Source organism: Suricata suricatta, chromosome 4, assembly GCF_006229205.1.
Source record: "Suricata suricatta isolate VVHF042 chromosome 4, meerkat_22Aug2017_6uvM2_HiC, whole genome shotgun sequence".
In the NCBI taxonomy this organism is placed as follows: domain Eukaryota; kingdom Metazoa; phylum Chordata; class Mammalia; order Carnivora; family Herpestidae; genus Suricata; species Suricata suricatta.
This window is the reverse complement of record NC_043703.1, coordinates 57990809-58013196: the sequence shown is the minus strand read 5'-3', so window position 1 is coordinate 58013196 and position 22388 is coordinate 57990809. Positions and strand designations below refer to the sequence as shown.

The 22388-nt window shown below is 41.8% G+C and overlaps 1 long non-coding RNA gene across 1 annotated transcript; it reads left to right on the top strand.

The window, feature by feature from the left end:
• Nucleotides 1–2510: 2510 nt before the first annotated feature.
• Nucleotides 2511–21990, top strand: LOC115290785. The gene is made up of 4 exons (XR_003908195.1): nt 2511–2578; nt 2670–2777; nt 3210–3316; nt 21702–21990. It is a non-coding gene; the product is annotated as an uncharacterized LOC115290785 (long non-coding RNA).
• The last annotated feature ends 398 nt before the right edge of the window (nt 21991–22388 follow it).

The following is a 22388-nucleotide window of genomic DNA, read 5'->3' as shown; positions in this document are numbered from 1 at the left end:
GTCTGTTTGGATTTTCTATTTTTTCATGATTTAGTTTTAGTAGGTTTTGTCTTCCTGAGAACTTATCCATCTTATCTAAGTTATCCAATTTGTTAGTGTACAGTTGTTCATAATATTCTCTTATAAGCCTTTTTATTTCTGTAAAATGAGTAGTAATGTTTCCACTTTCTGATTTTAGTAATTCAAGCCTTCTTTTTTTTTATTTGTCCATTTAGCTAAAGGTATATCAACTTCGTTGATCTTTGCAAAGACCTAACTTTTGGTTTAATTGATTTTCTTTTCTCTATTTCATTTATCTCTGCTCTAATCTTTATCATTCTCCCCTTTCTTCTAATTTTGGGTTTTGTTTGTTACTTTTCTAGTTACTTTTCTAGTTGTTGATTTGAAATCCTTCTTGTTTTTTAAGTAAGCATTTATAGCTATAAATTTCCCCCTTATCACAGCTTTCATTGCATCCCATACATTTTGGCATGCTGTGTTTCAATTTTCATCCATTTCTGAGTATTTCCTGATTCCTTTTGTGCTCTCTTCGTTGATTTATTGGTTGTTTAAATCTGTATTGTTTAACTTATGCAAATTTGTGAATTTTCCAACTTTTCTTCTGTTATTGATTTCTAATTTCATCCCATTTATAGTCAGAGGAGATACTTTGTATGATATCTATCCTATAAAATTTATTAAGACTTAATGTGTGGCTTAAAATATGGCATGGCTGTGAGGCCCATTGAGCTATTCAGACATGTGTGAAAACCTGGAAATCCTAGTGAGTTGCCCATGTTTGGGCAGCCTTGAAGAGTTGGGACAACTGGACAATTCTAAGGTCTATTCTCCCCAGCAACTCAAAATCCCCAAGAGGATTAATTCTCTGGTACTCAGAGCAGCAGCTGACTTAATAGTACCGCCTTGGATTCGTTCTCCCTCCTTCTTGCCTTTACCCAGACACTAGTCCCATTCCTTGGAGTCATTTCCTAAATAAGTTACTAATAAATTCTGTTTCTTTTTTTTAATGTTTATTTATTTTTGAGAGAGAGAGAGAGAGAGAGAGAGAGAGAGAGAGGACGTGAGCACATTAGAGGGGAGGGGCAGAGAGAGAGAGGGAGACACAGAATCTGAAGCAGGCTCCAGGCTCCACACTGTCAGCATAGAACCTGATGCAGGACTCAAACTCACAAACTGTAAGATCATGACCTCAGCCAAAGTCCAATGCTTAACTGACTGAACCACCCAGGTGCCCCCCAATAAGTTCTGTTTCGAAGTCCAACAAGGGAGGTAGAAAACACTGAGTTTTAATGTTTATTTACTTTGGGGAGTGGGGTGGGCAGAGAGAGAGGAGACACAGAATCTGAAACAGGGTCCCAGCTCTGAGCTGTCAGCAAAGAGCGTGATATGGGGCTTGAACTCAGGAACTGTGAGATCATGACCTGAACCGAAGTCAGACGCTTAACGGACTGAGCCACCCAGGTGCCCCCAAAACACTGAGTATGTTAAACAGAGGGAATGTATTCAGAGAAATGGTTACATGTGTGATAGAAGAAGCTGAGAAGCCCACAGGGGCCAGAGAGACCAGTCAGAAGCCACAACCTCTCAGCAGGAGGAACCAAGGACAGAGGTGATGCCAGTAGAGCCTGGAAGATGGAAGAATCACAATGGGCCTGTCCAGCAGGAGCAGAAACCACAGAGGAGACGCCTCTGCTGCTGGAGGTGCTGCCCTCCACTCTCTGGTTGGCAGAACCCAGCCCAAAGCCAGCTGATATGAGAGCCTAGGAAATGCAGCCGGCAGGGATTGGCTCACTGTAGCAGGGCATAGAGCAGGGACAGGGCAAAGAAGGAGTACAGGACAAACTGGTCTGGACTGACACAAAGGAACAGGCAGGAGAATTGAAACCAAAAGAGACTGAGACTGAATGGCTAGAGAAGTCTAATGGCTCAGAGGGCCTGAGTAACTGACCCAAAATTACGTAGCAGTCAGTGGCAGATAGGATGAGAACCTCAAGTTCTTACTTCTTATACTTAAGAAGTGTACTTCTTGCACTTGGGGGGACTCAAGAATGTAATACTGAATGTTAATGTTCATAAACTAAACATAGAATTGATTTTATATTAATGAGAAATTCTTGACCTTGGGCACTGTCCCACAGGAGGATACAATGGACACATCAAGCTACAGCATCTAGGGCCCTCCTTCCCAGCATGTTCAGGGTAGGAAATCAGTATCATTTCAGGGAAACTGTAGAGTCTTTTATTCATTTGTTCATTGCCTACTATTCTACCTTCAACGTGTTTTTTTTTTTAAACTTTTGACTCCTATTTATGCAAATCTTACAGGGAAGGATAATACTTTGAAGTTTTTATCTAGCAGTTATATAACACAGGTGTTTGTACATAGAAAGCCCTGTGGAATAAATATTACTGAGTGAACAAATTTGTAAGAGTTCTACTTTACATCTTGTTGACTATGTTACATAATAATGGTCCCATGGGGGATGGCCTGTGAGAGATGGAGAGGCTCTAGAATACTGAGAAACAGTTTGAGGAAGAAGTAGGAGGTATCATCAATTAGTAAAAAGGTGAAGACAAGGTAATCTGGGGGGTCTGAAATCTAATGTTACTCTTTAATTTTTTTCCTAGTGACAACAGCGACATTTTCCATTGCAATATGACTTTCCTAGATGTTGCAGACGCCCAGGAAAAAGGAGAAGGAATTCATAGGTGGAATTCCCAAGCATGAGGAAACCTGCCCAAGTACAGAAGGGAGCAGGAGGTGACATGAGGAGGCAGTAAGTAGACCAAAAACAGAAGCAGTGACTATCTCAGACCTACTGACTGCTACCGAGCAGAAAAAATCTTCAACGAGTAGTGAAAGTGCAATCTGGACAGATTGCAAAGAAACACAGGATTTGGAGGCAGAGGCTTCAGGGAATTTGGGGTAAAGGACTTAGTCTCCCAATTATGAACTTAAAAATAAGAGCGATGATGAGGATAAGGATGATGAGGATGAGGATGATACTTACCTTACTGGGTTATGTGGATGCAAATCCCCATCCTAATTTTTCTCATCATTAGTTTCCAATTCAGAATTCCAATTTCCAATATGGAAACTCACTTTTCTTTGAAAAATGTTCATTTCCAAGGGCTACCCTTTGCTGAAATTTGTCTTAGGGTCAACTTGCTGCAAGTAAAGACTTTTTCTCCTTAATCCCCAACCCCAGGACTGATGCTGGGGGACTAGGACCATGCACACTACGAGGATCCCCACCTTCCCACAGAAGGCTAGAAGCGTGTGGCTAATATTTGGATATTATCTTCATGTTATTGGGTAAGGACTAAAAGGACATGTGGTTGAGTAAATAAATGGGGGAGAATAGATAAATCCTCCATGTAGAATTCCAACGGATTTATGTAGTTATCCGCTCGAGAATGTGGAACATAATGAAGTATGGCCTGTGCATAATGATTTCTGAAAGTGTGGGTGGGAGGGAGTGACTTTACTATGGAGAAACCTGACCAACAACACCTCAGCCAGATGACCAAGGTCAACATCAGTAGTCAGAAATGATGCTGATGGGGTGCCTGGCTAGCTCAGTGAAACTCTTGATTTTGGGGTTGGGGATTCAAGCCCCATGTTGGGTGTAGAGATTACTTAAAAATAAAATATTTTTTAACTGATGTTGACGTATGTACATTTGATATGATAGGATGAAAATAACATTTTGTATCTGTGATCTGACTCCCCAAAACCCACTACCCCATTCTAATTATAAGAAAAATACAAAATTCCACTAGAAGGCCATTCTACAAAATACCTGACCAATATTACTGACCAAAACTGTCAAGGTCATAAAAAACAAGGAAAGTCTAAGAAACTGTCACAGCCAAGAGGAGCCTGAGAAGATATGACTACTAAGTGTAATGTAGTATTCTAGACAGGATCCTGGAACAACAGAAAATGGATATTAGGTGAAAACTAAGAAAATTTGAATCAAGTATAGACTTTAGTTAATAATGTATCAATTTTGATTCATTAAATGTAACAAATGTATAATACTAATGTGAGATGTTAGCTATGGGGCAAAGTAGGTGGGGAATATATGCACACCCTGTACTATCTTTGCAATTCTTCTTTAAATATAAATTTGCCTAAAAATAAAGGCTTATTTTCTTAAGTTTATTGAGAAGAGGGGCACCTGGGTGGCTTAGTCAGTTAAACATCTGACTTGATTTCCACTCAGGTCATGATCTCACAGTTTGTGAGACTGAGCCTCTCCTGGGTCTCCACGCTGGGCACGGAGCCTGCTTGAGATTCTCTTCCTCTCCCTCTGCCCTGCTCATGTTTTTTCTCTCTCTCTAAAAATAAAATATAAAATAAAATACAATAAAATACTTCATATAGAAGAAAAATAAAACAAGCAAGAATAACAGAAGAGATATTCCAGTGTATTATACAGTTAATTGATCAAGTATAGAGAAGATAATTGTTCTGGAACTTCAGTGGAGGGAGAGAAATGACTTCAGCTGCTAATGAGTGCTTTATGAAAACAATGGGAGGTGAAATGTCTCTTAAAGATTGATAGAATGTTTACAAGTACAAATTAGAACAACTTTCTCTAATGAGAGAGTTGACCCTTGAACAACAGAGGTTTCAACTGTGTGGGTCCATTTATATGTGGATTACAGTACAGTCCTAGAAATGTGTTTTCTCTTCCTTATGATTTTTGTAGTAACATATTCTTATCTCTAGCTTAGTTTATTATATGAATACAGTCTATTATATGGATAACATACAAAATATTAATTGACTGTCTGTGTTATCCATAAGGCATCCAGTCAACCATAGGCTTTTAGTAGCTAAATGTTTGGGGAGTCAAAACTTACATACGAATGTTTGACTGAGCTGGGGGGGGTCACATTGTTCAAGAGTCAACTATAATTTTAATACCTTGATTAACTAATTGATGAATTGTTCTCTAAGTCCAAAACGAAACTGAAAATTATCGATATTAGTAATATGTAAGTACTGATGGTACACTATATATCTTAAGGTCAGCCTCTGAATGCAAAGGGAATTTCCTCATTTGTGTTCTTAAATTTTTTTTTGAATTAAAAAAAATTTTTTTAACAAGACAAATAAGGGGCACCTGGGTGGCTCAGTTGGTTAAGGGACCCACTTCAGCTCAGGTCATGATCTCACAGTTTGTGGGTTCAAGTCCCCAGTTGGGTTCTGAGCTGACAGCTCGGAGCCTCTTTGGATTCTGTGTCTACATCTCTCTCTGCCCCTTCCTTGCTCACCCTCTGTCTGTCTCTGTCTCTCAAAAATAAATAAACCTTAAAAAAAAAAGACAAATAAGAACATGTGAAAAACCCTTTGATCAGCCTCTACCTAGACTATTCCTTAAATGGAAGAGTAATATCTACTTCTTCAAATAGTGACTAGTAATGAAATGAATTCAGAATAATTATAAGAGAAAATATGAAACCCCGAGAACTTGCATATTCTTGGCATCTGTGGTACTTGGCATCTCCTGGTTCAACTCTAATCTTTCTGATGCCTTTTTCTCAATCACTTTTACCACCCCTTTCTCCATCTGCTCCTAAGGAATCAAAATAGATGTGAACAGTGGGGCGCCTAGGTGGCTCAGTCCGTTCATTGGCAGACTCTGTTTCAGCTCAGATAATTATCTCATGGTTGAGTTTATGAGTTCAAGCCCCACATTGGGCTCAGTGCTGACAGTGCAGAGCCTGCTTGGGATTCTCTCTCTCCTCCCATCTCTCTCAAAATAAATAATCTTAAAAGAAAACAGATGTGAACAGGTTTGGAGAACTGTATGAAAATATGTGCAACACTCCAGCAATACTTTTAAAAATATAGAGGAAATGGAAGGCTTCCTAGTAAAACATAATTTACCAAAACTGATCCAAGAAAAAGAAGAAAATCTAAACAGATCAATACCCATAGAAGAGATTAGAAGAGGGATTTAAATCTAACCTTTGAAAAAACAGCAGGCTCAGGTGCCTCTGTGACCATGTTCTGTCTCCCCTTTAATGCAACTTGCAGTAGCCAGTTAGGGAGCTGTTTATTACCAGTCTGCCAAGAGATAAGGAGCTTATGCTAGAACATAAATCAACATATTGCTTCCTTCAGAAAAGAAAGAAAGAAAGAAAAAGCTGACTTTATTAATGCTGTCCTGAACTGACCCCTTTGGATTTAGTAAGTCAATATGGAGGTCCTGGGAAATATTAGAGAAGAGAACGTTTGGAGGAAAATTGACTTTTCATGAACTGGGATACATATTTTCAAATGAATATTTGAGTATTAAGTATGTTGTGGTCCTATTTGATCCTAAGCTGATGACATCATGTATATAGCAGTTGGTTGTGTATTACTGTTATAGGTTGGTGGGAAGGGTATTTTTTTTTAACACTGTGAACTTAGACATCCAGAATCAAGCACTCTAGGATATATGCTTTTGGAAAATTTTCTTGTGTAAATGTACAAATAGGAATATGGGGTAGAGTTAGGATCCACCAAATTTAATACTATACAAACTGTTTTGTAGTCTGCTTTTTTTCACTTAAAAAATGTGAATAACTTGGGGCACCTGGGTGGTTCAGTCAGTTAAGCATCATGATCTCACGGTCTATAAGTTTGAGCCCCACATCAGCCTCTGTGCTGACAGCTCAGAGCCTGGAGCCTGCTTCGGATTCTGGGTCAGTCTGTCTCTCTCTCTCTCTCTCAAAATTAAATAAAATTTTTTAAAAAATTTAAAAATGTGAATAACTTTCCATATCAAAATTGATCTACATCATTAATAATAACTGAATTTATTCCATTGGATAGATGTATTATAATTTTTTAGTCAGTTCCATGTTAATGAATAATTTGAGTAACTTCAATTTAAGTTTATTTCTTTATTTTGAGAGGGAGGGAAAGAGAGCATGAGCAGGGGAGGGGCAGAGAGAGAGCGGGAGAGAGAATTTCGAGCAGACTCCCCACTGTCAGCACAGAGCCAGACTCCGGGCTCGAACACTCAAACCGAACCAGCTGATCATGACCTGAGCAGAAGCCAAGAGCCCGACACTTAACTGACTGAATCACTCTGGTGCCCCAGATATTTTCAATTTTAAAATACTGTAACTACCATAATAGAGAACAACCATATGTCCATTCCTTGTACCATCACCCTCATTATCTCTTCTAGAATTGTGGCAATGTCTTGATAAATAATATTATTTTGTCTGCCAAAAAAAAGAAGCAGAAACAAAGGCAGCTGAACTAAACAATGTATTTAAAGACAAAGTTGATTTACATTTTCATGCCTGCAAATCACATTTTGAGTAACATTGCTTCAATAAGTGGAGAATTTCTATGTTATTTGGACTATTTTAGATTATTAAGACCCTCCCCCCAATTTTTTTAATCCTTAAAACATTTTGTGAGGGTATTGTAAGCTTAAAATCCAATGAAGGTTCTAACAAAAAAAGAACGAAAGAAAGGGGAGCGGAGCAAAGGAAGAGAGAAACCCCAAGTCTGGAGATCTAGAAGAGCAGGAGCAGAGCCCTGGCTCCGTGGTAGGAGACTCCCTTCTGGTGGAAGGAGATCCGCTGGGGGAGTACAGACAAAACATGGCAAGCGCTGTGCAGAGGATAAAATCGGGCATGTGGTGAGAGTTACCAGAGTGGAGAGGATCTGCTTTAACTGCTCTAACAGAAACTTTTTTGATTCTCTGCAAATTTGCCACCTCTTCTCATCCCCTTGCTCTCCCACAGCTCAGCACTGACCTCTCAGATTGTTGCTGAGGCCCTTTGGCACACGGACAGGATTATCCCTCTTCCTATCACAGGATGGGTACTCAAAAAGTGCTTATTGAATTGCACAAAGGCTCTCCTCTGATCCTAACTGTAACACTGAAGTAGCCATTAGCGTCTCCTGTTTTACCAAGGAGGACGCTGCTTCAGAGTGTATGAATCCCCACAGCAGCTCCACTGATATGGGGGCTGGGACGATAACGTGGGTCCTTCCCACACTGAAATCTAAGGAGGGGCAGAGTGAAGGGCAGGCCGTAAGCGCTCAGTGGCTTTAACCCTTGAATGTCTTTCCCTCCTTTTCATTTTACCTTTTTCCATTCAAATCTCTCTTTACTGGAAGCTAAAGGCAAGCCTCATTTTTATAGGGTTAAAGCAATTCTAGAATGAACAACCAGAAAAGAAACAGCTAGAGGGAAGATTGCTTCCCAAATAAGATAAAAAAAATTTTTTTAATGTTTATTTATTTATTTTTGAGAGACAGAGAGAGACGGAGCAAGCAGGGGAGGGTCAGAGAGAGAGGGAGACACAGAATCTGAAGCAGGCCCCAGGCTCTGAGCTGTCAGCACAGAGCCCGACACAGGGCTCGAACCCACGAACCGTGAGATCATGACCCGAGCCAAAGCCAGTCGCTCAACCGACTGAGCCACCCATGCACCCCCAAATAAGATTTTATTAGATCTAAATCCCAAACTCAGGCTGACCTGATCCTGTGGATTAGCCCTAGGACATTTCCTGGAGAATAAACCAAACTCCTCTCTACGTCGCACTCCCCAAGATAGCAGATACTGGTGATGAGGTGTCACAGATCCCAGGATCCAGTGCCTCCCAACCCAATCCCCTCACTTTTGCCTGGGCCTGACCCTTTGAGTCTTCTCCCCACTCCTACCAGGAAAAGACAAATAGCCACTGTTGAAAATGTGCATGTATCTGACACCAACTATTCAAGACAGTAAGGAGACTCCTTGGACAGACTCCACGGCCAAAAGGAAAGTGCCCTGGGCTTTCTAAACATGCACATTCTCACATTTTGTAACAGTATCACAGCTAGGGTGTAATCTTCTAAGTGTCAGGAAACTTAAGTACTTCAGAAGTTCTTTCAAGTACAATGTCTCTGGGTGTCTGTGGACACCTTTTCCAATCCCCTCATCCCTAGCCCCCTCCAGCTTTATTTAAAGCCTTCCCTGGGAGACAAATGTATTCCTCTAAAAGCACTCCCTTCTTCAATTCCCATCGACAGGTCTTCTTTGGAAAGCCAAGATCAAGCAATTAAGTACTTTATTTAGTTTTTCTTAGTTAATTTTTTTTTTGGAGAGTTGATTTATGTACATTCTAAAAAGTGCAGAACAACTAAAAGGTATATAGTGAAATATGTCTCCCTTTTATCTCAATACCAATCTGGTGCAGATCAGAAATGTCCTGTGAATATTCAAGTTCTTTTTTTTTTACACAAATGGTAACATAATAAATAGTCTGTTTTTCACCTAAGTATTGGAGATGGGTCCACGTCTGTTTAGGAGGGTCTTTCCAAAGGTTTTTGTGGCTGGAGAGTTTTGCATTTTGTGGACTGACTATTTGGGGTTGAGGTCTGGGCCACTTCCCAAACCATGACTTCAGATAATATATCCCACTGTCTTATAGTCTTAGGGTAGATCTATGCCTAAGACCTTAGGACAAAAACGCTCAACTGGAGACATCTAATCAAAAATTGTTTGATTATGAGAGGCTCAAAAAGACAACTATGGTGAAAGAATATGCTCCTGTAGCATTTTATTTTCTTTTATTTTTAGAAAGAGAGCATGTGCATGCATGCGTGTGAGTGGGGAAGGGGCAGAGGGAGAGAGAGAATCCTAAGCAGGCTCCACGATCAGTGTGGAGCTCAACTCAAGGCTCAGTCTCACTAACTGAGATCATGGCCTGGGATGAAATCAAGAGTGGGACACTCAACTGACTGAGCCACCCAAGTGCCCCTTTCCTAGCATTTTATATGCACCGTCACTAGGCTAAGGATCAGGTCCCCCACCTCCTTGGTTTTGGAGCACATAGGCACTTATGCCCAGGAAAAGGGGGCAAGCAATCCAAGTGGGTAATTACATGTGTTCCACTAAAGGAGAGATTTGTCTCAATTTTTACCTGTATCAAGGTACTAATTGTTTGCATTTATGATGAATTTCCTTTAAGCTGTTGACCTTTTGTTCCCTTGTGAAGAGGCAGAGGTAGTCAAGGATTAGGGAAAAGTGGGATCAAATGAATATGTGAGGCAGGAGACTCCCAGGTAGGAAAGCTGCCAGTGCTAAAGTGAAGGGGGTTGGGAGAGTGGGGTGGAACAGAGACTAAGGGCAGCAGATTCCAGATGTTAGAGCAAGGGGCCCAGACAGGTACGGCCACACCCCCACCCTAAGGCAGCTGGCCTACCTCCTGTTTGTCCTCACGTCTGCCAGTTCCCAGGGCTGAAGGGCATTTCTCTAACTCCTAAGGGAACAGTCTGGTTTTCTAATGGCTGGGATGGCGTGACCAGGCTGTATGCTCCTCACTCTGGGCCAAGTTGGCGGGGGCCATGCTGTTGCATGTAAAACCCACAGGAAATAGCTTATCATACTGTCTGTGAATAACTTTAAGATAAAGCAGCCTATGGGGAGGGGAAGGAGGAAAGAGACTTGGGGAGAGAGAGGGACGCAAAACCTGGGAAATTATTGAATACTGAAAACGAATCAAGGGTTGAAGGGGATGGGGGAAAGGAGGTGGTGGTAATGGAGGAGGGCACTTGTGGGGAAGAGCACTGGGCCTTATATAGAAACTAATTTGACAATAAACTATTAAAAAAATAAAAATAAAAAAATAAATTTCCAAAAATAAAATTTAATTTAAAAAAAAAAGATAAAGCAGCCTAGGGAGTGAGATGTATGTGCTTGTTGGTTTGGATCTGTGTCCTACGGATAGTTAGCCACCATCTAGAATCCTGTGGTCATCTGTCTTCTTTGCCCCATCTGTACGGTCTGAGGAAGTTGCTCACTTCCTGGAACACTTTCGGGACCTCAGACTCCCCAGGGCCTCCTGCTGCCTTCATGCTACTCTTTCTCAGCCTCCTTTGCTGGCTGAGATCATTTCCCTGATCTTTGGATATCTAAGGGACCCAAGGATTACTCCTTGAGCCTCATCGTCCTTCTGTCTCTCCTCATTCTGTTGTTTCACTGCTCTAAACACTGTCTCCGCACTGATGACTCCCAGATTTATCTGTCCAGGCAGGACCTCTTCTCTAAACTTGAAACCCTTCTACTTGCCCGCCTGATGGCTCCGGTATCTCACTGGCCTCTCCAAACCAACACCGTTTGCCCCTCAAAACCTGTTCTCTCATTTTCTTCTCCATTTCAGTAAATAGCAACTCCTTTCTAAAAGTTGTGGCTTTGACAGAAAACAATAAAAATAAAAACAAAACAACATGACCCTGGAGAGATCCATCCTTCTCTCTCATCTGCCACACTTCTCATCTCTCTCTCTCAGCTTGAAAACCAGTCATCACAATGACCTGTAAGGCCAGCAGATGGGTGTGAGACTGAATTTAGTCCTGATCCAGGCTTGGTGGTAAAGCAATAGGGATCTAGGGGTTTAGATCCCTCCCAAACTTCTCATTTTAGAGGCTACAAATATTTGCCAACAGAGTCTAATTATGGAAGGACCAGATGGGCTTAGGTCAGCCCCAATTAGCCTTATTCTCTTGCAATTCGTTCTTTCAACAGCCATTGACTGGGGAGTTACTCTGTGCCAGACCCCGTCTTAGGTGTCTAGGACGCAGATCTGACAAAACAGACAAAAACCTCTGCTCCCTTGGAACTTACATTCCCGATGGCAAACAAAATATCATCCAGTAAATTACATAGTATTCCAGGTTTTAAGGTGTTGCTGAGAAAACTAAGGCAGGGAAGAGGGATAGAGAACACTTGAGGCGTGTGTCAGCCGTGTTTGGGGAAGTGTGTGCCAGACACAGGGTAATGATATACCGTCCACAGTCCAGCCCTGCAAGAGTTGTCTGTTGTGCTCCTAATAGAGGCGCAGTAAAGAAGGAGGAGGGTGTGCCCGGAATAGCATGAAGGACAGCAATGGGAGGAGATGAGATCAGAAGGGGAGCCAGCCTGGCTCTGGCCACTGAAAAGGCTTACAGTCCGTAGCAAAACATACTCGCAGCACCAGATGCTGGTCTCTAAATTCAATTTGTCACTAAAAAGACGCAGGGCTTCTTTGGATAATCACTGATCCCAGGGCTGGGGAAAGAAATGGACATGTCACCACACTAGAAAGCAAAAAAACTTACAAAGACCATGAGTTGTGTCCAAAAGATTAGGTTAGGAGCCGATATAAAGAGACTCCCAAAGTTCAAGGACAGAATAGTTTGAGTCTCTGCAGTGGATTGAAATACATCAAATATGTTAAAATCCATGAGTTTATAATTATACCAAGAAAAAAAACCCCCTCATAGGTCACCTTTACAGGTTGCTAGGGAACCAACTCCTTACTCTGAAAACGGATTTAAAAAGGGAAAGAAGTGAGCATTTGTCTTGTCTTTTCTATATGAACTGTATCTCAGGATAGCTAAGTTGTTGTTGAGGAACAGTTCTTCTTTCAGAAGCATTCCAGCTAACAGATGAAGGAGCAATGGGAGAATTCGGGTACCATAGTTTTGTAATCCTTAATGAAATAATAGGTCTGTGATGATCCTCAATGGCTATTAAAAATTATCAGGGGAAAAGCTCAGAGGGATCTTTTATAAAAATCTTATCTTTTGTTTTTTAAATTATTTTATTTTTTAATTTTATTTTTATTTCTTTACATTTTACTGTTTAATTTTTTAAATTTTAGCTTATGAGGAACTTTTAAATGAATGGATCAGGCTGTCGATGCCTAAATCCACTAATCAAATCTCAACTTCACAAAAGAGGAGACGTTCATGGTGTCATGCAAGAGGAAGTTCACAGGCCATCTGTGAGGCAGCCTTGTCAAAAAATGTAACCTGAATTAATCAAGATCTAACTGATACTTTTTAGGAAATACAGGTCTTAGGGAAATATGTTGGATGAGACCACAGGGATGCATTTTGCAAAACGCAGAATGTGGGAAAATCTACAGGGCAAATGATCCAGTTTCTTCAACAAATACATTATAAGGGAAAAAGAAAAGGCAGCGGAGCCCTTAAATTAAAAGAGACCTAGAAGATACAGTAAGCAAGTAAAATGTGTGGATCATATTTGGATACTAACTAAAAAAGAAAAAGAAAAAGAAAAAAAAACTGAGAAAATTGAGGAAGTTTGAACACTGAATATTTGACAAATTAGTTGATGACTGTTGAAGTTTGGTGATGGTCTATTGCACTATTTTCTCCATTTTGTGCATGCTTGAAATGGTACATAATATAAAGTTTAAAAATAGAGTGTGATCGGGAGATACTCATGTATGTAGGAGTCATTAAGAAAGATTTTCTATGATAAATGGAATCATAATCACTATTTTCTAAGTACAGGGCCAACAAGTTTCTTCTTTAGTAACCAATAACTTCCTGTAGACCCTAAAAAACTATTTCAAGAAAAATACTCTGCTTTTCATGAACAAAAGAACTTAGCTCCAATGTGATTGGGTAGGTGAGCAGATTTTTCAGGTACCTCAGCAATGACCAGGGCCAGTGCCCGGCTGGAGGATGAAATCATGAGAGACGTATAGAAGGCTTCTTTCCCACCTTCTTACTGCCTCTCTCATGTCTTCCTCCCTCTTTCATACTGCTTTGCCATTCGCAGGAGAAGGGCTACTTTGTCTAATTGAGCAGGCTGTACACTGCACAACTCTAGGGAAATACAGAGCCTGTATGAATGGACTTAGGCAGCACAGAAACCCTTAGTAGGAGCCTAATCACTTCAGGCCGTCTCTGAGTTTGGACTGCTTAGCCTTAACCAGGGCTCTTTCCTCGGGACCCTGCTTTTACTCTCTACTAAGGTCAATGGGTAATAATGGAATAAATCATATTAGATTTATTTTTTTAATGTAGGCTTCATGCCCAGCACGGAATCCAATGTGGGGCTTGAACTCACGACTGTGAGAGCAAGATCTGAGCTGAGATCAAGAGTCTGACACTTAACTGACTGAGCCACCCATATTAGCTTTTTAAATTGGTATTTTTCTAGTACTTCTAGTATTTCTACTGATATCTTTCTTCCAATGATAAAATCCCCATATGTATAAGTCAAGATAGGCCGACAGCTCCCAGATCTCAGTAGTTGAACAAAATGTGTTTTGTTTCTTGCTTCCATCATAGTCCAGCATGAGGGCAGGTTAGAAAGGGCTCTGCCTCTTGCTTTTTCCAGCTCTGTTGTCGGCCATCACCTGCTTCCCCAAGTCTACTGCAGGGGAAGAAAGCGTGACAAGGCTTCTCCATCCAAATGACCTCTGACTGGGGGGTGACACACATCCCTTTGACTCACATTCCATCAGCAAGAACATGTTGAGGACCTGAGTACCAAGGCAGGGAGCGCACACGTGTCTGAATCACCAGCTGGTCTCGGCTATCCCAGGGGAGGTAGCAATGCCTTATTTCATTAAATTTACCAGCCTCCACTGCAGGATGCTAACACTGACAGAAGTTCCTGGCCCCCCAGAGAGGTGAGGGAGAGGGAGATTTCTGGTGGGACACCCTTCTGGTGCTTTTTTTTATTGATTTATTTTTAATTTTTTATTTATAGTTTATTGTCAAGTTGGTTTCCATATAACACCCAGTGCTCTTCCCCACAGGTGCCCTCCTCCATGACCATCACCTCCCTTCTGCTTTCCCCTCCCCCTTCAGCCCTCAGTTTGTTTTCAGTAATTCAAGAGTCTCATGATTTGCCTCCCTCCCTCTCCCGAACTCTTTTTCCTCCTTCCCCTCCCCATGGTCCTCGGTTAGGTTTCTCCTGTTAGACCTATGAGTGCAAACATATGGTATCTGTCCCTGGTGCTTTTATAACTCTGTGGCTATGCTTCTTACTCCACCTGCCAGTGGCAATTGCTCTTTCAGAACAGAACTTGGGCAGGGAGGTATTCCTTTATATTCCTTTTACTAGCTAGAGGCTCAGAGGTTTTTAATTTGAGGAAGGAGGTGCATGACACACTTCAACTGATTGGTGATTCCCTGAAACTATATGTAAAATGTGTATTAACACACAATTTTCTGAGAAGAGGATCCATGATTTGGCACATTGAAGGCATTCAATGACTATTCTTTCTAAAAACTCACACCCCCCCCACACACACAGAGGGAAAGAGGGAGAAAGAGAGAGAGCACGTAATTACAAAATTGACTCACACAGGCCCATAATCTGCAGGGGGAGCTGTCTGGGGACCCAGGAAGAGCCAATGCTACAGTTCAAGTCCAAAGGCTGTTTGGCTTGAAAATTCCCTCTTGCATGGGGGAGGTCAGTCTTTTGTTCTATTCAGGCCTTCAACTGATTGGATGAGGCTCACCCACATTATGGAGGGTAATCTGTTTTACTCAAAGTCCACCTATTTAAATGTTAATCTCATTCAAAAGCACCCTCACAGAAACATCCAGAATAACATTTGAGCACATACCTGGGCACTGTGACCCAGCCAGTTTGATGAATAAAATTAACCATCACAAAAATCTTGACCCCTCCAAAAAAGGTAGAGATTAGTAACTATATTCTAAGAAATTTCCACCATCCTCCTTCCTTCTCTATAGTCAAGCTTGCATACTCACCCGATTCTATGCCTGGCCCTAGAATAGCTTACTTATTTTGGTGACATGTAGAAAATCTGCCTAACAACTCCCTTCTAGCAACTTCCATCTATTCCACACGGAAAGAATTGGGACAGAAATTCCCAGTTCAGTTTTAGTAAATGTTAAATAATGTTAAAGAAAGCAATACTTTTCTCTGGAAAAAAAAGAAAGTTTTGATAAAATCTCCACAAATGTTGCTTTATCAAAATATCTTGGCTTCCCCCCTGTGTATGATAATGATGGTATATAATTGGCTAAGGTATATCTCTTTAATGTTTCTTACATCCCTGCCTCTAGTTATTTGTCTTTTTTTTTAATGTTTATTTATTTTTGAGAGAGAGAGAGCAAGCATGAGTGGGAGAGAGGCAGAGAGAGACAGGGAGACACAAAATCTGAAGCAGGCTCCAGACTCTGAGCTGTCAGCACAGACCCCCGTGTGGGGCTTGAACCCACAAACCGTGAGATCATGACTTGAGCTGAAGTCAGATGCTTAACCAACTGAGCCACCCAGGCACCCCATCTAGTTATTTGTCTTGAATAAATTCTCCAGGCAAATGAAGTCCTTGAAATCGCAGATTATGCTTCATCCCTGTACCATTCTCAATAATGTTGAAAATGCTGCTGGTGCAGGCAGTAACGCTGAGTAACTGGTGGCGTTCTCACATTCTGTTTTATTTGACTCCGCTAATATTAAGCCACCAGCTAGCCCTGGTATTAAAAATAGCCCAGATTTATCTTTCAAGGTTGTCATGTAACTTCAACATCTCTACCTTGCTTTACCTTGCTTTTCTTTCACATAAAGAAAACTGAGGCAGGGTTGGGGCAAGAAACATCTTTGTGGCTATTTCTTCACACAGGTAAAGTCTGGTGATGTAATGCAGGTACTCCCTCCCATCCTCCTTACCCTAGCTTTATTTTCATCTGAAAGAGTGCACGGAGCTCTGTCCAGGAGGAAAGGGCACTTTGTGCCTGGAGTATTGGTGTATTCTCCGGTGCGCCTGCTTGTGGTAGAGTGCACAGTGGCTGAGACTTCCCTTCCTTGCCCTGGGAAAGAAAGGATGCTCTGTTCTGTAAAGGACTGAGGGGCCTGGATGGGTCAGCACTGCTCTATTAATATAGAATGAGATTACTCACCAGCTGTTGTTTCCCTGCTTTCAGCGGAGACACCAAAACATTTGCAAAATAGCAAAGGCTTCTGGATGGGAGGGGCCATGGCTCACAACCCAGACCACCCAGTGGGCACCTCAGGTAATGGGCTTTGCACCTGACCCAGGTAGAAATTCAATAACACATCAAGGAGTTTGCATGACCAGTCTGTGCCATTGAGAAACCACAACACGCTCATTTTCCTTCCCAATCTCTTCCTTTTCCTCATTATTTTCCCCCTCCTCTTGTACAACCATAGATCTCTCTAAAAATCTATTCGAAAGGAGATAGTCAATTAAATTAAAGTAAAAACAAATCCAGTTAAAAGTTGGCAAACGTTGCTTTGATATAAAATTTGCCTTTTAGAGTCCACAGCATGACCTACTTATGTGTTTGATTTCATAGACTCATAGAACATTGCCCACGATCGATGGGAGAATGCCAGGGAAAGGTATCTGTCTGGAGCAGCACCCTCCTCACATTTTAAGTGCACACAAACCACACGGGGATCCTGGTGGAGGGGAGAAGTCTGGGGAAGGGCCCAAGAGTCTGCATTTTGGAAAAGCAATGAGGGGATAGACTGCTTTCTGAGCAGCAAGTGTCTAGACTCAATGTTGTTCAGGGGTGCCTGGGTGGCCCAGTTAAGCGTCTGGCTTTGGCTCAGGTCATGATCTCGCGGTTCGTGGGTTCGAGCCCCACGTCGGACTCTGTGCTGACAGCTGGCTCAGAGCCTGGAGCCTGTCTTCAGATTCTGTATCTCTCTCTCTGACCCTCTCCTACTTGCACTGTCTCTCTCTGTCTCTCAAAAATAAATAAAAAGGGGCACCTGGATGGCTTAGTTGGTTAAGCCTCTGACTTCTGCTCAGGTCAGATCTCACGTTTGTGGGTTCGAGTCCCACATCAGGCTGATGCTAGCTAGCTCAGAGCCTGGAGCCTGCTTCCGGTTCTGTGTCTCCTTCTCTCTCTGCCCCTCCCTGTCTCATGTTCTGTCTCTCTCTGTCTCAAAAATAAATAAAACATTTTAAAAATTAAAAATAAGGACCAGGGGGAGGGGAAGAGGGAAAGAGAGTTGGGGAGAGAGAGGAACGCAAAACTTGAGAGACTACTGAGTACTGAAAATGAACTGAGAGTTGAAGGGGAAGGGGGAGGGGGGAAAAGAGGTGGTGGTGATGGAGGAGGGCACTTGTGGGGGAAAAGCACTGGGTGTTGTATGGAAACCAAGTTGACAATAAACTATTTTAAAAAATTAAAAATAAATAAATAAACATTAAAAAATTTAGATTCAGTGTTGTTCAGCCATTTCCATTTCGAAGCATATTTGTAAATTTGTCCAGGTTGTATAGAAAATACAGTATGAACAGACGATTAAAAAGGCAAAATTGTTCTTCTTAAAACTGTATTTTTTAATGAATACTTTGTTATAGAAATACATGTGAGACTAGAGCATTGTACAATATCCATTTTTAAAAAATGATTCTCCTCTCCTTCCTGCTGACACATGGTTCACTACTTTTGCTGATTTTCTACAGAACACCTACTCTCAATTTGGATCCAGTGTACTAACCTATAACTACCTTTCCTATGAAATGTGTTCTCTGGGAGTGAAGTTTCTAGAAGGCACCTTGGCCCTGTGGCAGGGAGGGTCTGAATTGGGCTCTGCCAATTAGGAACTGTGAAACCTTGAATAAGTTACTTAACTTCTCTCAACCTTAGTTGCTGCACCTAAAAGAGTGGGGTGGAGGAGGCCAAAAATATTTGTTTTAAGTGGGAAAATAGGACTATGTACCTTACAGGATTATCGTAAGCTTTAAACAAGATAATGTATGCAAATTACTTACTATATTCATAAAGTAACATACACAAGCCATGTGAAGTGCTCCATAAAGCAGCTTCAAAACAAATAAAACCCTGAAATCTACACTCATAATTGCTAAAATGTTTTCCAGTAAACCATTTCGAAAGGAAATCTTTCCAAAACACTCCCCCTCCCCCGCCCCCACCTTGTGTAATGGTGTAGACCTAATCCACTTTAGGTCTTTCCTCATGACTCAGGGTCCTTGTTTTGAACATGAGTGACTGCCCTGTCCTGGAACACAGGATGACCTCAGTCAGGGGGATGATGATCTCTGAGGTTTCTAATATCCATCCCCCCGCCCCTCCCCTGAGCACTCCCACAGCCTCTGTGCACACTTCCATAATAGCACTTACCACACAGAGGCAAAAAATATCTGTTTACCTCTTTTCCCAGGGCTGGGGCCAGGTCCTGAGTAAGTGTTTGCTGTTGAATGAAGATCTCCCGAGGCCCCACTTAAAGGGTTGGGTGTCAGGAACTCAGAAGCAAGGCTTATGTTCCTTCATTCAGACACTTTAAAATGCCTCTGTATCCTCAGCCAAGGGCTAAAAAAAAAAAAAGCTTGGCTCTATTTTATCTCTTAGAGATAGCCAAGGACAGAAATTACGTTCCTCCTTAGAACCATGTAATGGTTTTCAATTACTACTAGGGCAAGAGGTTATTTACCCTTTTGGTCAATTGTAGCGCATTCTGCCTTCTTTGGTGCTCTGTTCTGCTTTCATTGTCAGCAAGGACATTGGAGCCAGACAGGCCTGGCTTCAAACTCTGATCTACAGTTTGATAGCTGTTTTACTCTGGGTGAGGCATTTAAATTCTCTGCTCAGTTTCCAAATATGTAAAATGGGGTAATAACACTCAGTATGCTGATTTGCTGTGTATGGAGTATGTGTATGGACATGACAGCAAAGGTATTTTGAGATGTCCTCTTAGGGAAGAGTTTTGATAACCTGTGCTTTGACAATCCCACCGGGGTTAGGGGCGGGGGTGGGACTCTAACAAGCTTCTCTGAGCAGTATTAGATGGCTGTGACCTGACTTGCAGAGAGCACAACCTATTAACAATCAGACAACTTTCTTTGCAGAGCACAGAGGTGAGCAGATACCAAGCTGCTCTGCATGGGCGAAACTGGGGGTTACTTCTCAACAACCTTATTCTTCATCCTTCCTTCACACTTTATCCACACTTCATCCTTGCTGCCAGAACCCAGTTTCCAAATTTAAAGAATAAAGACACCAATATTAGCTTTTATTATTAAGGTACAAGTTTGTAACTCAATCCTGGTGGATGAATTTAAAGGTAAATCTTCTGAAATATTTCTGGGAAATGTTTTCATTTCTGACGTGGGGGGGGGCAGTTGGGTTGGCAGGGGATGAGGAGAAATGCTCCTCTTTTTATCTTTAATGATAGTCGTCTGCAGATATAATTCCTGGAGCCATGGCAGCCATCTTGTGACCATGTGGGACAACTCTGAGGACAAAAAACCTACAGGCTGTGAACAGCAAAGAGGAAAGGCAGAGAGCGCCTGAATTGGGTGCTTGATGACATTGTTGTGCCTCTGAATTAACCAAACCTGAAAATGATACCTCCAGAGATAATAAACCCTATTGTTTAAGCCATATTTAGTTACATATTTTGTTACCTGCTTCCTTGTCGTATATTCAGCATAAACTTAGGGAGGCTAATAAATGTTGGAGGTGGGAGGAAGAGGAGACTTGATGATAGCACAGATGATAGAAAAAAGCCACTTCTTAACTTTTATTGGATGTGCAGTGTAAACCTCTGCTCCACTCTGGGAAACTGCAGTAAATTCCACAGTACTTAGAAATAATTTTGGTGCTAGTGGATTGTTTTGGGGATTTGAACAAAGGTTGAGATCTACATCAAGAATGATACCTGATGAAAACAGAGATACACCTGAGAATAGCAGTACTTCTAGATTATGTAAGGATTAGAGATCATATCTGTTAGACATCTTCAATGATGCTTAGAATGTAGGACATATGCAATAAATGATAAATGCTATTATTATTTTATATTACCAGTATTATTATCTCAGCTCCTGATTGGCAGCCAGCAAAGAGGTAGAAATTAGGTGCTCAAGGGTAGAGCTGGATCCGGGAGCAGACCCAGTAGCAGGCTTTGAGAAGCAGCTATGTGATGAAGCCTATGGGAAGGCAGCATGGGGCCACGCATCACTTGGCTGCAGCCCTGGCAGGTGGGCAGTTAATGCCAGGGGCGTCTAGCAGGGCTACTGTGATCCTGCAGACGGAGCACAAAGCTGGGCCTAGGGGCTGGAGGGAGAGGGAAATGGGGAGTTGTTCCATAGCATAGAGTTTCAGTTATGCAAGATGAAGACCCTCAAGAGATCTGTTGTACAGCAATGTGCATATAACCCTACTGTGCTATAGACTTAAAAATGGCTAAGATGGTAACTTTATGTTATTTCCTTACTATTAGCTACTAGAACTAAGGCCTGCAATCATAACAGGCTCAACAGAAGCCTGATTTGTTTGGGTGGGCCTTCCTGGATTTTCCCTGATCAGAAAAGGATAGGTCCCAGATCTCAGATTGAGACCGGCTCTCAATCTTCCATGTAGAAGTCAAGAGTTTTACACATACTATCTTCTAAAAAAAATTTTTTTAATGTTTTTTATTTATTTTTGAGAGACAGAGAGAGACAGCATGAGCAGGGGAGGGTCAGAGAGAGAGGGAGACACAGAATCTGAAGCAGGCTCCAGGCTCTGAGCTGTCAGCACAGAGCCTGACGCGGGGCTCGAACCCATGAACCGTGAGATCATGACTGGAGCCCAAGCTGGACGCTTAACCGACCGAGCCACCCAGGTGCCCCTACACATACTATCTTTGTATATGTGTGTGTGTGAGTCTCGAGAGTAGTATACATACTGTGTGTGTGTGTGTGTGTGTACACTTCTACACATAAAATCTCCTCTTTCTGTTTATGTGTGTTTGTGTATCTCCTTATCTTACTTAACCTCTCATAAAGGGCCTTGAGTCCCAACCTAATTTATCCTGACAGCTATGGGAAGCCCTCAAAACCAGGGTCTTGCTTTGATCAGTGAGGTGTGGCAGGATGGGCTATTGTGTATGTTTCCACCTGCTTCCTTTCTCTTTTCCTTTCTGCTCTAGGAATGGAGTGTTTCAAATAGGCTACCCCTGTAGCCTTGGTCCCAGGATGCGAAAAAAAACTCCATGGAGAGCAGAAGCAGAGCCTTCACTGATGTGGTGTTGAATCCGTAATGGCAGAGTGAAGAACATTGTTTGTAACAAGCAACTCAAGAAGTCATGTGTGACTGTGGTAAAACTAATAAATCTGGGCAGTCACCCGTTGCCAATGCACAAAATCCAGGGAAATCACAAGTCATTGTTATTTTAAGGTACTACATTTTAGGGTCTTTGTAAGACAGTCATAGATAACTGGGACATCCTGTAAGGAAGGATGTCAACCTGAACCAAGGCACGGCCAGATGAGAGGAGAAGGTGAATTGAGAAGTGGTTTAGAACTCTTTCAATCACTGATAGAACTTAACCAAAAAGTGGAATTTATTGGATTTAGGTACTGAAAAGGATTCAGAACTAACATGATGTTACAGGGTTCAGTTTCTCTGTATCTCTTGGCTCTACCTTCCCTTAGTGGAGTGACTCCCTGGACTGTGCACAGAGGATTCCAGCGACCTTGGGTACAGTACCTCTTGGTTCATGTCTTCCCAATTTCAAGTCCAGTGGAAAGAGCTTTTTTCCTGGTCATGCTGCAAATGTTTTGAGATCCACTCTGAATAGACTGGCTGAGATCATAGGTTCATGCTTGAGAAAATC